This window comes from Bos mutus, chromosome 10 (genome assembly GCF_027580195.1).
Source record: "Bos mutus isolate GX-2022 chromosome 10, NWIPB_WYAK_1.1, whole genome shotgun sequence".
Classification (NCBI taxonomy): domain Eukaryota; kingdom Metazoa; phylum Chordata; class Mammalia; order Artiodactyla; family Bovidae; genus Bos; species Bos mutus.
In genome coordinates this window covers 35,391,600-35,408,201 of record NC_091626.1, presented here as the reverse complement: position 1 = coordinate 35,408,201, position 16,602 = coordinate 35,391,600, and the positions used below count along the sequence as shown (strand labels likewise).

The 16,602-nt window shown below is 43.0% G+C and overlaps 1 pseudogene; it reads right to left on the bottom strand.

The window, feature by feature from the left end:
• Positions 1 to 14,089: 14,089 nt before the first annotated feature.
• Positions 14,090 to 15,801, bottom strand: LOC102287395 (keratin, type II cytoskeletal 8 pseudogene; annotated as a pseudogene).
• Positions 15,802 to 16,602: the final 801 nt, after the last annotated feature.

Below are 16,602 nucleotides of genomic sequence, written 5' to 3'. Positions count from 1 at the left end.
CCAACTCCCAGACTGGCTGTGGTCAGAACACAGCTGGACAAACTACAGTGTCTAGAAGCTGACAAGTTGTGAGGGTGTTTTTCTGCCCAGGAGTGCAGGGCTGGGTCTCTGTCATGTCAGTTAACTACAACTGGAGCTCAGGGATATATCAGGTACCTCCATAAATGTACATCCTGATATGCTGTCTTAGTGATGCAAACACACCAACATGGAGCCTACATTTGTTGTGAAGCTTTTGAGTTTATTGAAAACAACTTCTTAAACCACCACGCTCTATCATCTCATGAAATCACTGTCTTAGAAGTAATCAGTCACTTGGCCACTGAATAACAGAAGAGACATTTCCAGCAAATGCTCCTCTCCAGCATTCCTAAGTCAACAGGGTGTGTCCTGGTCTCTGGGTTGTTTGAACGGCAAGGGGAGCTGCCAAAACCCACCCTCTCCTGGAGGAACTCAAAGCTTTAGTGGGCTCTGGAGCCATGGTAACAGGCATCTGGTAGTCAACTTTTCCTGTAATAAGAAGGTATTAAATATTCACATCAGGAATTGGGACTTTTGTCGGCCCTGAACTGGTCTTCCAACCTGTTACCTATTATGCCTCACACTTTATATACCCCCGAATACAACAAGAAGAAACTTGTGAGTGTTCTATAAGACCTGCCACTGACATCAGGGTGGGTCTTTGAGGCTTATGGTTATCCTAATAAAAGCAAGGAATGTGTAACAGGCTGTAGCCAGCAGACCACCAACCACTTTATTGTAGAAGCACAAAAGAAAACCTCTGGTAAACCTACCATACCTGCTGCACAGCATGTGGCTGTTTCTTAACCCTTGAAGACTCTGTTATATGCACAACTTAAGACGACGTTTGTATGTTTCTGGTTTCCCTTCCTCTGATGTCTACTAAGTTACACACTTAGACAAGAAATACCTATTGATGGAGTGCTTATGAATTACAGATTGGAGGTTACAAATCAATTCAGGATTTTTCTAATATAAATTCAAACCAGATCTGTGAAGCCAGCTTTTCACAGGACATATAGGCAGATGGGCAGCCAGGCACCCATGCAATAGGTGAGAAGGAGGTCTTCTGTGACCCCAGAGTCCTCTTTCTGATGTCTTCCTTTCTCCATGGCTACCCTCATGCTCAGGCGCTCAGTGTCCTACTCCTGCCCAAGTGCAAATGCAGGAAAGAACCTATATCATTGGAAGGATGTCAGGAAACTCTTGAAAGAGTTATTCACACTGCAAAGAATAAAATGAAGTTGCTATTTAGCAAAGCGTAGGCTGGTAAACATTGGAAAAGACCCTGATGCTGGGAAAGATTGAAGGCAGGAGGAGAAGGGAGCGACAGAGGATAAGATGGTTGGATGGCATCACTGACTCAATGGATATGAGTTTGAGCAAACTCCAGGAGATAATGGACAGGGAAACCTGGTGTGCTGCAGTCCATGGGGTCGCAAAGAGTCAGACACGATTTAGCGACTGAATAACAATAAGGCTGGTAAAGAGAATTGGTGAGAGGCTAGAGGAGCACTCAGGGACTGTAACCATAGGGGGCTACTCCCACCCCAACATCAAGGGGCTAGACGTGGTGGAACCCTTATGAGAATCCAGCAGGAGCTTCAGCAAGAGAATCTGATGGTGCTGCCTACAGCAGCCAATGTTCTGGGGCACAGGGTGGCCACGGAAGAGCAGAGAATCTATCTGGAGGGGCAAAAGCAAACAACCAGCACAGGATCAGATGTCAGATTAGGCAATCTATTACTTCCCTCAGATTCTTTAGCATCCCAAGCCTAATAAGCATGAAAGAAAAGTTAGAGGTTGTGTAGGCATCTTATTTTTAATCCTTGTCCTAAATGGTTTTCCAGCATCAAAGAACAGGTATGGCAGGGAGAAAGAGGGAGCTGTCTCTGTTTTGAAACCCAGTAGCTGGTGGCCTCTGATCTTGGGATGCTTAGGGATGAGGGAGAGCTTTCAGAGGAGACCAGGTATACAGGGGCACATGAAGTCTTCACCCTCCCAAAGTGCTCTCATCCACTGGACAAGTATGGAATGCACTGCAGCATATCTGTATCTGAAAGAATTCTCTTATTCAGCTTATTTAGGAGTCATGAAGCCACGCCCCTCACCTCAATCCTGCATTTTGACCAAGCCTTGCCAGTAACTTTCCTGCTTCTGGTCATGCTCCCTCCAAGCCACAGTCCTCCGCATAATCATCAGAATATCCCATCCTAAAAAATCCCCACTTAAAATTCTGCCGTGACTCCCCATTGCCTACAGCATAGACCACCAACCCCCCAGTGTACTCCCAGGCACTTCTTCAGCCTTATCCCTTTTAAGTCTCCTCCTTGTCCTTCAGATACCTACCATATCAGTACTTTTGCTCATGTCATCTGAGATGCCTGAGGTCCTTTCCTGGGTCTTCTGCCCGCCCCCGCCCCCCCCTCCCTCTACCTCCTGACACTTATTGGTTGTTTTGAGGTGTGTCAGGAGTAAGACCTCCAGGCTGGGATTCAGAGATGCTGACCCCCCTCCTATACAGCACCCCACATCACACTGAAATGTCCCATCTCCTTATGGGAGCATCAGAAGGCCGAGGACAATGCCCTGTGTATGAACACATCCTCTTAATGCAGCACCAAGCAAGAATTACTGTTAGAAACTGATGAACTAAACCAAATGACAACTTGCCAGAAAGTGTTTCCCAAAACCAGGTTCCCTGGGAGTTAGACATTTCTTTAAGCCCTGTAGAAACACAACAGTATAGATATTTAATTAATGTTTCTAGTTCTCTGTATATATTCTGTGTACACCTTAGCTGCTTAAGTATTAATGTAAATGAAAAATCAAACACCTATAAAGGATGTTTTTGTGGAATAACTAGAAAAATAAACCATAGGACATCTGATTTAGGGAGGCTTTAAAATACCCTCTAGTGGAAGACGTATAGTGACGTTGTTCAGTTCCGTTCAGTTCAGTCGCTCAGTCCTGTCCGACTCTTTGTGACCCCATGAATCGCAATCGCAGCACTGCAGGCCTCCCTGTCCATCACCATCTCCCAGAGTTCACTCAGACTCACGTCTATCGAGTCCGTGATGGCATCCAGCCATCTCATCCTCTGTTGTCCCCTTCTCCTCCTACCCCCAATCCCTCCCAGCATCAGAGTCTTTTCCAATGAGTCAACTCTTCGCATGAGGTGGCCAAAGTATTGGAGTTTCAGCTTTAGCATCATTCCTTCCAAAGAAATCCCAGGACTGATCGCCTTTAGGATGGACTGGTTGGATCTCCTTGCAGTCCAAGGGACTCTCAAGAGTCTTCTCCAACACCACAGTTCAAAAGCATCAATTCTTCGGCGCTCAGCTTTCTTCACAGTCCAACTCTCACATCCATACATGACCACAGGAAAAACCATAGCCTTGATTAGATGGACCTTACCTGAAGATAATAGTAGGGATCCTTTGGAATTACCAGCCTTGATAGGCTGACCTCTTTGTCCCTATGGCTCTTAAAGTTTCTGTAATTCTAAAATGGCTTTAAAACAAACTACTTCAACGGCTTAGTGGAGACATAATCACTTAGTGTCTATTGTTTCACAATCATGCAGCTGTAGGATTACTTCGTATAGTTTGGGATTTGTTCCTAAGACATGGAAGCATTAAATGAAGTGGGTCGGACATACCTCACTTCTCACAAGCTCTGGCAACATTATTTATCCTTTAAAATTGATATCCTGTAGGTGTCTCTTTCTTCCTGATATTCTCTAGTGCTCCTGGAATAGTGGGCTGGGCCACCTCGAGACAGCAGCTTCATTCATTTTACCGGAGATCACCCACTGGAGTTACTGGAAAATGTCCATTTTTACATTCAGCATGTTATCTCAACCATCAAAATAATCTGGAGTTGGTTTATTTTTTAGAAAACTATTTGCTGCAGAGCAAAAGTTGTCAGTCATAAAAAGGATGTTAATAACAGAGAGACATCAGCAGTGTAAACAAAGCAGATACTGGCTGGTGTTACAGAACCTGCAGAAGGCACAGTGGAGGCTGGTGCTTGGTGGCTAACAGCTCTCAATCTATAGAGCAGCTCATCGATTCCACTGGCACAGTCTGGGGGTCTAAACAAGAAAACTCCATGGACTCAAAAAGAGCAAGGGCATAGTTCAGAAACTCCAAATCCTCTTGACAAGCTTCCAGTGCTGGGACACAAATTCGACACCAAATTGTTCATTAAAGCCTCCCTCCCTACACACCCCCTACCACCACGATTGCTGCACAGTATTTTCCTCCATGTCCTCTCGCCACTCCCCAAATATGAAGTTGAAACGAATTGAATTCAGTGGCAATTGGAAACCCCAGTATTATGAAGAGTGTATTTCACTGGATATGGTTTGGTCTAATTCTGGATAAACCACTCATAAAACCACACCTCCTCACTTTTGTCTCCATCTGAAGAGGCATCTGTGGTGATTGCAGCCTCCTCAGCATAGCTGCTGCTCCTCTGACAAGTGCTGCTCAGACACAGGGTGCTTTTCTGGGAGTTGATGGTAGAATTGGGGAGCAAACAGAGTAGTCATCCACCCGAATTCAAACTGCAGAAAGCACCTGTTATGTCATTTTGAAGGTAGGATGTTGACACAACAATTGTGAAGACCATGAAGAAAAGGTATTGAGGTTATCATTTCATCCAGGAATTGCTATACTTAGTATTTACCCAAAAGAGTTGAAAACTTGTGTCCACACAAACTCCCCATACATGGAAGTTTATAGCAGGTTTATTTCATCCTTGCCAGAACTTGGAAGCAATCGAGATATCCTTCAATAAGTGAATGGATAAGTAAGTAACTGTATTTCATCCAGACAATGGAGTATTATTGAATGCTAAAAAGAAATGAGCTCTCAGCCTTGAAAAGAAGGAAATTCAAATGCATACTACTAAGTGAAAGAAGTCAGTCCGAAAAGATTACATATTATAGGATTCCAACTATATGACATTCTGGAAAAGGCGAAACTATGGAGACAGTAAAAAGATCAGTGGTTGTCAGGGCAGGATGGATGAATAGGTGGAGCACAGAGGATTTTTAGGACAACGAAACTATTCTGTATGATACTATGATGTTGGATACAGAACCTTATACATTTGTCAAAACGTGTAGAACATACAACACAAACAGTGAGCCCTGTGTGAACTATGGACTCTGTGCTGATGATGTATCAGTGTAGGTTCATCAGTTGTAACAAATGTACCCTCTCCCATGGGATGCTGATAGTGGGGAAGGGCATGCAAGTCTGGACAGGGAGTGTCTGGAAATTGTGCTTTCCACTCAATTTTACTATGATCCTGGCACTGTTCTAAAAATTAAGGTGTATTTGTTTTTAAGTCTAGAGCTTCCCTCATAGCTCAGTTGGTAAAGAATCTGCCTGCGATGCAGGAGACCCTGGTTCGATTCCTGGGCCAGGAAGATCTGCTGGAGAAGGGATGGGTTAACCACTCCAGTATTCTTGGGCTTCCCTTGTGGCTCAGCTGGTAAAGAATCCACTCACAATGCAGGAGACCTGGGTTTGATCCCTGGGTCGGGAAGATCCCCTGCAGAAGGGAAAGGCTACCCACTGCAGCATTCTGGCCTGGAGAATTCCATGGACTATGCAGTCCATGGGGTCGCAAAGAGTTGGACATGACTTTCACTTCACTAGAGCACTGAGAAAAAAAGATGCAGAGGAAGCAGAGTAAAAGGGAGTCTTTTAAATATCTGATTTAAATATCAGTGTTTGATCACCCAGAGGTATATAGAGGTGTAGAGTAATCAAAAGTGGTGCTTTATGTTTCATGTGTCTTTATTGATGCAGCCCCATCCTCAAGCGACCACTTTGTTCAGTGTTAGAACCCCACTCCTGCATTCCTCAGTGTCAAAACCTGGCCACACATCAAGCTGTTTCCTGCTTGGACTGCCTGTGGGACCTCAGGAGAAGTTCCTGAAGTGGGGATGTAGGAAGACCATGCCTTCCCTAGCACCCCTTTCACATGTACCCTGAGACTCAGGATCCGATCTGAGTGGCCTGTGTGAGCCTGCCCTGAGTTCCTGCAGGAAGAAGTTGCTACAGTTAAAGACTAACTTCCACCCAAGGCTGAACAATCACTGCGTATTAGACAGTCATTGCTCTGCAAGGTATGAGTGATTACCAAGGCCAGGCTGAACCCCGAGGAAGGGTCTGGCTGACAATGGCCTAGATGAACAGAAGTACAGGCAGCTCCATTCCCCATTCCCTACTTAGAAGCCAGATAATAATACACAGAAAAGAGACACAGCATAAATTCAGGTTTGGCTTCCCTTGTGGCTCAGCAGGTAAAGAATCCGCCTGCAATGCAGGAGACCTGGGTTCGATCCCTGGGTTGGGAAGATGTCCTGCAAAAGAGAAACGCTACCCACTCCGGTATTCTGGCCTGGAGAATCCCATGACTGTATAGTCCATGGGGTCGCAGAGTTGGACACAACTGAGCAACTTTCACTCACTTATAAACTCAGAGTAAGAGTGAGTTAAGGCTAATCGTTTTGTGACAAGGACTGATTAATTTATTTGAGAAATTTGAAGTACTGACTTGAAGCCTACTTGTTCAAACAGAGCCATTATCAAAGCATCCATTTCCCCAACATTGCAATCCCACCTCCAAAACCACAGATTTGTTTCTCTTCAATCTCTCAAGCCTGACATCTTTGTCCATATTTCTTCATTCCGCTGCCTGAAATAAAGGTCGATCATGACTGAGCACATCCGAACACACACCAGTGCGCGCGCGCGCGCGCACACACACGCAGGCAAGCCCGTGAAAATAGTGCGGAGAAGCAAGGATTCCTTTAAAAAGTACAGTGGGCAAGAGCGACCCCTGCTGGATAAATGAGGACAAACTAGGATAGCCAGGGACTAACAGGAAAAAAGAAAATGTTTTAAAGTTGTGCTTTTGAAGGAGAAGAAAAATTGTTTCGTTTAATCATCTTTTAAAAATTTATTGGATTAAAGGACAAACCTGAAAGTCTTATTCCTTTTAAGTTTCTAGAAACAAACTCGGTTGAGTGTTTGGCACTTCTGCAGCACCTTGATACTTACGTTAAGTGATTTTTTAAGAGCTCGTCTATTCTGTGCAGGGCATCTAAAAGCAGCTTAATAGCTGAACTGTTTCTTTTCTATCTAATTGCCTGCCAGGGCTCTGAGTTCTTTGTGCACAGGCAGAAGTGTATCTGCTTCAGGATCAGGAGTAATTCTGATAAATCTGAAAGCATATGGTGAACTTCAAGACTGAGTTTTCAGAACTGCCTGGGGAAAGGGATGTGTTTGAGATAGGTCAACAGGGTTGGAAACATTCGAAGAAAACTTGACACATTTTACCAAACTTTTTCCTTTGGTCACTGTGTAATTTGGATATTTTCAGAATCCTTAGTTCCTTAATTTGGAGGATGAATGCAATTTTTTTTTAAAAGAGAATGTTTCCTTATGCATAGTATATATCCTGATGCACTAAAATGTGCTGCGCTTTGCAATATCTTCTTTAAACACTCTGTTGTAGGGGCATGGAGGAAACAGTTCAGTGTTTCAGTTCACTGCCTCTTGTGTCGCAATGCCGAATCGTACCTGTTTCTGATTCTGCCACTCCCTAGTTAGGCAACTTGGGGCAAGTTTCCTGAACTTCCAGTCTCAGTTTCCTTCTTTGTAAAAGGGGGTTGCTTATAGTGCCCACTTCAGCAGGTAATCGGGAGGGTTCAGTGACTGATGCTGAAACCTGTCTCCTATCACCCTGGGATAATCCCAATTAGCTTTAGATGAAAGTGTTGAATCTTAGAGATGAAGATACAGATAATCATGATTTTTAAAAAAAAAAAAACATACAGAAAGACTGGCACTTGTATATGTCAGTTGTTGAGAGGGAAGTCATTGATGGTAGGCAAGCCTTTAATTTGGGGCAAGAATAAAAACGAGTCAATTTTAAAGTTTCTCTGCCTATATGAACACCTCCGTGGAAGCACAGAGTTAGAAGCCTCCAAGAAATTTCAAACCACTTTTCAGGAAGGAATCTGGTTTTCTGGGTGTAGACGGGTTCCCCCAATATATTGCCAGTATGCCATCTGTTCCTCCTTCACCAGTCTGTACCTACCGGGGTGTTGGAAGAGGTACTGATAACAAAGATCCATTCTCTGCCCATGAAAAAGACGCACTCTGTAGGGGGAGGAGCAAACAGCTTCTGAGTCCTTCAGGATCCTGAGATTTGTCTGTCCTTCTTCACTGCAGTCCGACACACTCTCAGAGGGACCCGTCGAAATCTTTGGCAATCATTCTCCTCCACTGACCAGGGTTAGACTTAGAGTTGAAGACACAGAACAGAGCAAAATCAATTCCTTTCAAGGCAATTAGCCAACTGGTTTAGCCAAACCAATTTCTCAACATTGTCCTTTAACTTCTTGGTAGGATTAAGGGTGGAGAAGGAAATGGCAATCCACTCCAGTATTCTTTCCTAGAGAATCCCATGGGCAAAGGAGCCTGGTGGGCTGCTCTCTATGGGGTCCCACAGAGTCAGACACAACTGAAGCGACTTAGAAGCAGCAGCAGCAGGATTAAGAGAGTATCTTTCTCTTCAGTAATTGGATTGTGGACCTCACAAACATCTAGCAGGAAAGAGGTTAATTGAAAGGGTTTGGGTTGTTATTTACATGCCATGTAAATACCTAACTGGTCCTGGCCTTTGCATTTGGCCATATCTCGACAGGGATTATAGGATGAACCTGGCACTTGTGGGACTCCCAGGAGAAGTCTTGGGATTTGGGAATATATGCTTTTGAAGTTTGCCATCCACTTCAATCTGTTCTTTAGGCCAAATCCTCATAATCACACCTGTCCTCCTTATGAGGGTTTGATTGTGGATGAGGCCATTTTTGCCTTTTCTCCCCAAAGGAGAGATCATTATCTTAAATAAGGATTGTCTTATAAGAGGCAAGTTCAAATACAGATGAAAATAATAATACTACTTAGCATTTCCACTTCACCTTTCATCTACAGAGCTCAAAGTACTTGGCAAACATTAATTAATTCTCAGAACACCCTTGTGGGGTAAAGTAAGGGTATTATCTTTATAATAATATATAAATACTGGCTGCTTCATGAAAGCAGCCACTTTAAAGGGACAATTCTGCAGGATCAATTTCAAAAACCACCTTCTCACCTGGTGTAGACTTAATACTTTGGGGTAACACATTTGGAAGCGCCAAAAACGACATTCTAGAGGAGGCGTATGTACCCTTTCAAAATGATTTCTTTAGTGATTTTCAACAGCCTTACCTATTTTGAGAAACTTATTCACATTAAAAAAACACTCATTGTAGCTTATTCAATCTAAATGATATCAGTCTCTACACATGAAAGAATTCAAAACCGTCCTTATATAAAATTTAATGCTGAGAATTTGGGATCCTATTTCAAATGCATGTGGATTTGAAGGGGTGTAATAATTTCAGGATTTTGTAATGTTTTCTATCCTTGTATTAAATTCTGAACACATTGCAAACCGTAGTTTCAAGATTCAACAAAATGGGTACCAGTCAGAAGAAGAGACTCTGACAGCTGGCAAAAGCTGACCAAGAATGGATTGGTCATCTTGCCCCCACTTTCTTCTCTTCATGTGGGTTACAATGAATGCTTCACGCCAAAAGGCCGTCTATTTTTCTCTTGTATCCCTTCCATCTTCTGTCTCCTTTAGCAAATAGCATAGTATTCCCTTTCTCAGTTGCTAACCTGGGTCCTAGCAATTGTTCATCAGAACTGATTTCAGAGTGTATCACCTCAATGAAACTCACCACACATCACTACGTTCCATCATATGTAACTTCATTTCTTGTTTTCCCCACAACTGTATATTTCATAACTTCATTTCCATTTACACTTGCTCTTCCTGGTGACAATGCTCATCTCTGTGAAGTTTGATGGGCTTTTTGATCCTGGAAAGTCAATTTTTTAGGCTAATAGAAATTATCCTAAAATTAAAAGACACTTGCTCCTTGAAAGGAAAGCTATGACAAACCTATACAGTGTTTTAAAAAGCAGGGACATCACTTTGCTGACAAAAGTCTGTATAGACAAAGCTGTGGTTTTTCCAGTAGTCATGTGCAGATGTGAGAGTTGGACTATAAAGAAGGCTGAGCGCCGAAGAATCAATGTTTTCAAATTGTGGTGCTGGAGAAGATTCTTGAGAGTCCCTTGGACTGCAAGGGGATCAAACCGGTCAATTCTTAAAGGAAATAAAACCTAAATATTCACTGGAAGGAATGATGCTGAAGCTGAAGTTCTAATACTTTGGCCACCTGATGAGCCAACTCACTGGAAAAGACCCTGATTCTGGGAGAGATTGCAGGCAGGAGGAGAAGGGGGTGACAGGGGATGGGACAGTTAGGTGGCATCATTGACACAATGGACATGAGTTTGAGCAAGCTCCAGGAGATGGTGAAGGATAGAGAAGCCTGGTGTGTTATAGTCCATGGGGTTGCAAAGAGTCGTACACAGCTTAGTGATTGAACAACAACATGTCTTTAAACCCATTTCCCATCAAGAACTATATGGCATCCAGGCAATCCAGGCACTCAGTAAACATTGTCAGGATTTACTTTGTTCTGTGGAAATGGAAAAACATCCCCGGACTCTGAAACCGTTGTTTATAGTCTTGGTTGGGTAAATCCCCCACATGAAAATTTTATATATGTATCTCTGAATTTTCTGCTTGTTGAGCCTCGTAAGTGAATTATTCTGCTCAGCCCTGTAAGAAATGGTACCAGTGTGTACCACTTAACTGTGCACTATGGATTCACTAAGTCTATCCACTTGCCTCTGTCGATGGCTTTACTTAGCAGCCTCAAGAGAGAAAACCTGGTTTTGGTCTCATAACATTGGTTGAGCTGATGGTCTCCAATCTCCAAAGTGGGATAAACCAGATTCCTTCACTATGTTTATTTTGGCCCGCCATATCTCTTTATGGAGAAAATGGTCTAAATAAAGTGCTTCCTCTGTGAATTTTGACAGGAAACACTACTAATATGCTTTCCTTTTGTTGTGTGCCTTGCTCTTTTCTCCCAGTGTTGTTTAAATATTTTCAGGACAATGACATATTTATTAATCCACTCCTCTCTGCATGGGTCATGAAATGATTGGTTCCTCTGTAAAACCCTCTTAGAAAAGCTGGTTTCTCCAGTGAGAGTTAATAATATTACCACTATTCATGTAAAAAAAAAACGCTGAGACAATCTCTTAAAAATGGAACACATTTATCTAAAACAGCTGGTAAAGAAAGCACGCAGGCCCAGCCAGAGGCAGCGAGGCCAGAGGTCAGGGTTAACACCCATTTCGGTGGAACTTTGAAGCTGACATTTTACAGATTATATGCGTCTCGGTGCACAGTGGGCATGGCATATAAATTGGACTTAGAGGCCCCTATTTGTTCTCTGCATTTTTATGAGCCCACAGAGCTCTTCTTTGAAGCGGCATACATCGAAAATAAAAACTCATTTTAATGTTGTGGAACTATTTACAATAAATCACATTTACATCCTGGCTTTTCTTTCTTTTTTTTTTTTTTTCTGGCTTTTCTTAAGTATAAGATCTCTCTTTCTTCACACACACACACACACGCTCATGGGTAGCTTGTTTTTTATATTTACAGTATGGTAAGCCCAGCTTCCCTCATCTCCTTGCTTTGACTTAGGAATCTGATCAGAGATGCGACTGTATTTGGTACCACAGGGACTCCTATTGTAAGTCACGTGAGATGATTCAGCTGCAATGAGCTATTCTTTACCCCCAGGAAAATCCCCTGATACCATAAAATGCTGGCTATAGCATGGCCCTTCAGCACTAGAAGAAAGCATCTGATTTCAAAGAGATTGAGTTCCACTCTGGAACTAATTATATCATTGGTTTTATGGATATTTTAAGTTGCTAGGTGTTTTAACTGGAGAAGGCTGGCGACCCGGAGAGAAACATGCACTGGCAGAGACTGCCATGGGCACTTTAGCCACCTAATTAATTTTCAATAAAAGCTCACAATAGTTAATTTGCTCTAGACCCAATGTAAATCAAATGGAGACAAATAGGTTAAAATTAGAAATGGGTGATAGAAACCATGTTTACGGTCAAAATTACCTTTCACCCTGGAAATAACACAGATTGACAGGAGAAGAAAATGAGACCACACAGATTTTTGTTCAAATTGATTCTTAAGTGAATTAAAGATTTTATTAAGGAGAAAACCAGAATCTCCCCTCCCCACTTCGCCCCACCAGAGAGATCTGAGATCTACAAAAAAAAAAAAATGTTACTTTCTAAAAAAGTGTAGTTTAGAAAAATGGCACTTAAAAAAAAAACATTCAGCGAATGAAGACATTGTTTCCATTATACCAAGTTGCCTGGTGCCCTCTCATTTTTTCCCCCCAGGCTTAACATAGTGTGGGTATAATAGTAAAAATACTATAAAGTTATTAAGTTCCCAGGTCTAAATTGCCAGACTTGCCTACCCAATGCTATTCCTGTAGCTCCTACTTTTCAAAACATTGCTTTCTAACATCAAACAACCATTTTTACTTTTACGAGAACACAGACACAGATTTCTTATGATTTTATAATGATACTTCAGGCTTCCAATTAAAATACCTAGACAATATGGATATCTTTGGCTCAGTCCATTGGACAAATATTATTATTAAGCTTCTCTCCAGGATTTTATATTTGCAAAATATTCTGTGGGCTTTAATCATTTTAAATTGCCTTAACTTTGCCCATTTTCTCCCATGCCTCTCTGTTATTCCTTAGGCAACCGTTTCATTTTAACCCACAAACTACTCATGTGATACAAGGTGAACTAAGCTAATTTTTTTTTTTTTAACATGTTGGAACGTTAGCCTCAGAGATGGTTAGCTTTTCCCTTGTCCTTTGCTGAACATGGCAATTTAAACCACTCCGGGATTCTATTTTTATTTCACTTTTGCCAAGTTCATGAAGTAAATTCCCTCTTTTCCACTCAATCTGGTTTTTCTTCCTGCCCCAAAGGAATGATGTTGTCACTGTAATGTCTTCTAATGCACTATAAATGCTGTGATGAATTGGAGGCAGGCTGGTTTCTTCTGAGCAGGAGTCCATTATCCTGTCACAGTGTTCCTTCCCTGTAACTTAATTTTTATTGTAACAAATGACTAAGGACCAAAAAATGAAACAATGTGATGGGCCAATCTAAAGTGGCCTGACTCTGATGCTAAGTGCAGTGGAGTGACAATTGTTTGCAGCTGCCTTCCAAGGGCTCTCTCCCTGATGACATCCACTATCCAAATTGGAGTTATCAAAGGCATTTTCTGGATGTTTATGTAAGATCTTCATCCACATTGACTGACTAACAATACTAATATAAATAAAGCTCTTTGCAAAAGACATAAGCTAAGTGTTAAGAATGAGCATGTTAAGAGACAGTCTTAACTGTGTATTAGAATCACCTGGAAATTGGTTCAGCTGTGCTATAGGATACCAGCTCCCATCACAGGAGATGCCAGTTTATTCGGCCAAAAATGGAGCCGAGGAATATGCATTTTAAACAAGCATCTCTCTTAATTTTGTTGGAGTCATATAGATTATATTGTGAGAAGCCCTTGCTCAGAACTCTGGTCAATAAATCTTTTCAATAAACATCCACTGCATACTTGACCTTATTTTTATAACAAGACACCGTTTTTCTGATTGGCTAACATAGTTTTAATTTGAACACAATATGTTCATAAATGGTCCATTTCCCCTTCTGTTTTATAGATTGTCACCAACATGTCTGGAAGATTAAAATCACCTCTATATTACTGATGATAAAAGAATATTAATCGGGAATCTATAGATCCCAGGAAATTCTATCAACTTGGCATGTAAGTGAATAGAGGTTTTTTTTTGCAGATCAGCAGTTTCCACATATTCTAAAATGGGTCTGTGACCCCTCAAAAGGTTAAAAATCATTATTTTATTTTATTTTTATTTATTTTTTTTTTGGCAGAGCCAACTGAAGCTTTATTTTGAAAAAAAAAAAAAGATACTCAAATTGGATTTATTCTGAAAAAGACGCTTACATTGGCTTTTAGGTGGGGTCATGGGCGAAAAGGGGCAACCCCCGGCAGTCGACTCCCACCAGGTGTGGGCAGAGGACAGGGGCGAAACCTCAGGTCTCCTATGCAGATGCTCCCCTGCACAGCTCCATCTGCAGGAGCCAATGAGCGGGGGAGGCTGGGAGGGACCGCAGGAGCCTTTCACTTGGACAGGACATCAGAGGACTCGGACACCAGCTTCCCATCTCGAGTCTCAATCTTCTTCACAACCACAGCCTTGGAACTGGTGCGGCTGAAGGAGCCGGGGCTCAGGCTGTATTTGAAGCCAGGGGTCCCGTAGGACGAAGTCAGTCCACCTGCGTAGCCACTGGTGGTCTTGGTGTGGATACTCATGTTCTGCATCCCAGACTCCAGCCGGCTCTCCTCGCCTTCCAGCAGCTTCCTGTAGGTGGCAATCTCCGCGTCCAGAGCCAGCTTGTCATTCATGAGCTCCTGGTACTCGTGCAGCTGCTGCGCCATGTCCTGCTTGGCGTTCCTCAGAGCGGCCTCCAGCTTGGCCTGAGCATCCTTAACAGCCATCTCACCACGCTGCTCAGCGTCAGCGATGGCAGCCTCCAGGGAAGCCCTCTGGCCTTTGAGACCCTCGATCTCAGCCTGGAGACGGTTGATGTTCCGGTTCATCTCAGGAATCTCCGTCTTCGTGCGACGAAGGTCATCCCCGTGCTTCCCAGCCAGTGTCTGCAGCTCCTCATACTTGATTTGGTACATGGTCTCGGCCTCAGCCCGGCTGCGGTTGGCGATCTCCTCATACTGGGCCTTGACCTCAGCAATGATGCCATCTAGGTCCAGGTTGCGGTTGTTGTCCATGGACAGGACCACAGACGTGTCAGAAATCTGAGACTGCATCTCATGGATCTCCTCTTCATACAGTTGCCTGTAGAAGTTGAGCTCATCAGTCAGCCCTTCCAGGCGGGACTCTAGCTCTACCTTGTTCATGTAAGCTTCATCCACATCCTTCTTGATGATGAGAAATTCATTCTCCATGTCTGTGTGCTTTTGGATTTCATCCTCATACTTGGTCTTAAAGTCCTCCACCAGCCCCTGCATGTTGCCAAGCTCCACTTCCAGCTTCAGCTTCTCCTGGGCCAGAGTTTCCAGCTGCCGATGGAGGTTGTTAATGTAGCTCTCAAACATGTTGTCTATGTTGCTCTGGGCAGTCTTCTGCTGCTGCAGGAGGTTCCATTTGGTCTCCAGAACCTTGTTCTGCTGCTCCAGGTGCCGCACCTTGTCGATGAAGGAGGCAAATTTGTTGTTGAGGGTCTTGATCTGCTCCTTCTCCTGGGTGCGGACGGCCTGGATGTTGGGATCCACCTCCAGCTTGAGGGGGCTCAGCAGGCTCTGGTTCACGGTGACAGCTGTGATGCCCCACAAACCTGGGGCCCCACCGTAGCTTCCAGCCATGCTCATGCCGGTGCCCAGGCCGCCCTGAAAGGTGCTGCCGCTGCCCACTCGGGAAAAGGCCGAGGAGCTGATGCGGGAGCCGGGCCCACTGGTGTAGGAGCGGCTGCTGAAGGACCTGGGGGCAGAGGTAGACACCTTGTAGGACTTCTGGGTCACCCTGATGGACATGGTGGAGGCTGGAGAGGAGGCGAGGAGGCCGAAGCTGAGTAGGAGTCGAGGAGAGGATTCGAGAAGCTGCTTCTCAGTGAAAGATCATTATTTTAAAAATGGAAAAACTTAGCAGTATTGGCCTTATTAGTATGAAACTTCCTCACTCAAATAATTGGTTGTAATGTCTAAACAGTACAACTGATTATATATCGAAATAGTACAACTGATTAAGACTATAGCTTAAAAAGAGACTATAGTTTTATAGGTGATCAACATTTTATAGTCAAATAAAGTTTATTTCAAACCTTCTTACATATTCAAATGTTGTCTGATGTTTGCAGTTTAACATGTATTATAATCAGATTGTCCCAGAAGCACTGAAACTTCTTTCTTAAGAGATATTTAGTAATGAAGGATAGAACCACTAGGTTTCACTTCCAGTGTTTTAAATGGTGTCTATTTTAGAGGCAACGTGGAACTGAACCAAGTTTGGAAGATAGTGGAATCTCAGCATCAATTCATCTATTAAATATGTATTGAGGGCCCATCAAGAAAAATGAAAAACATTTGTTTACTGAAGCCTGAGGTTAGCAGGTTTGTGAAATATCCCAGTTTCATCTAAACACACCTGTGAGTCCTCATGGTGGAATCCTCCAGTTGTAAATTCTCAATTGGATTGTGATTTCAGTAAAAATCACAGTTGACGTTATCAACCCATGTAATTTATAAGGACAATGGGGCTGACTTTTAAAAGTTTGACCATCATTTACTTAAAAGTCTGGATGAGAATGGGAGAGTGTTGGGGAAAGAAGTAAAAAAATAGGTTTCTGAGTAAAAACACAGATCCTTAATCCATTGATGTCCGTAGAATAATGATAACTGTTTGGAAT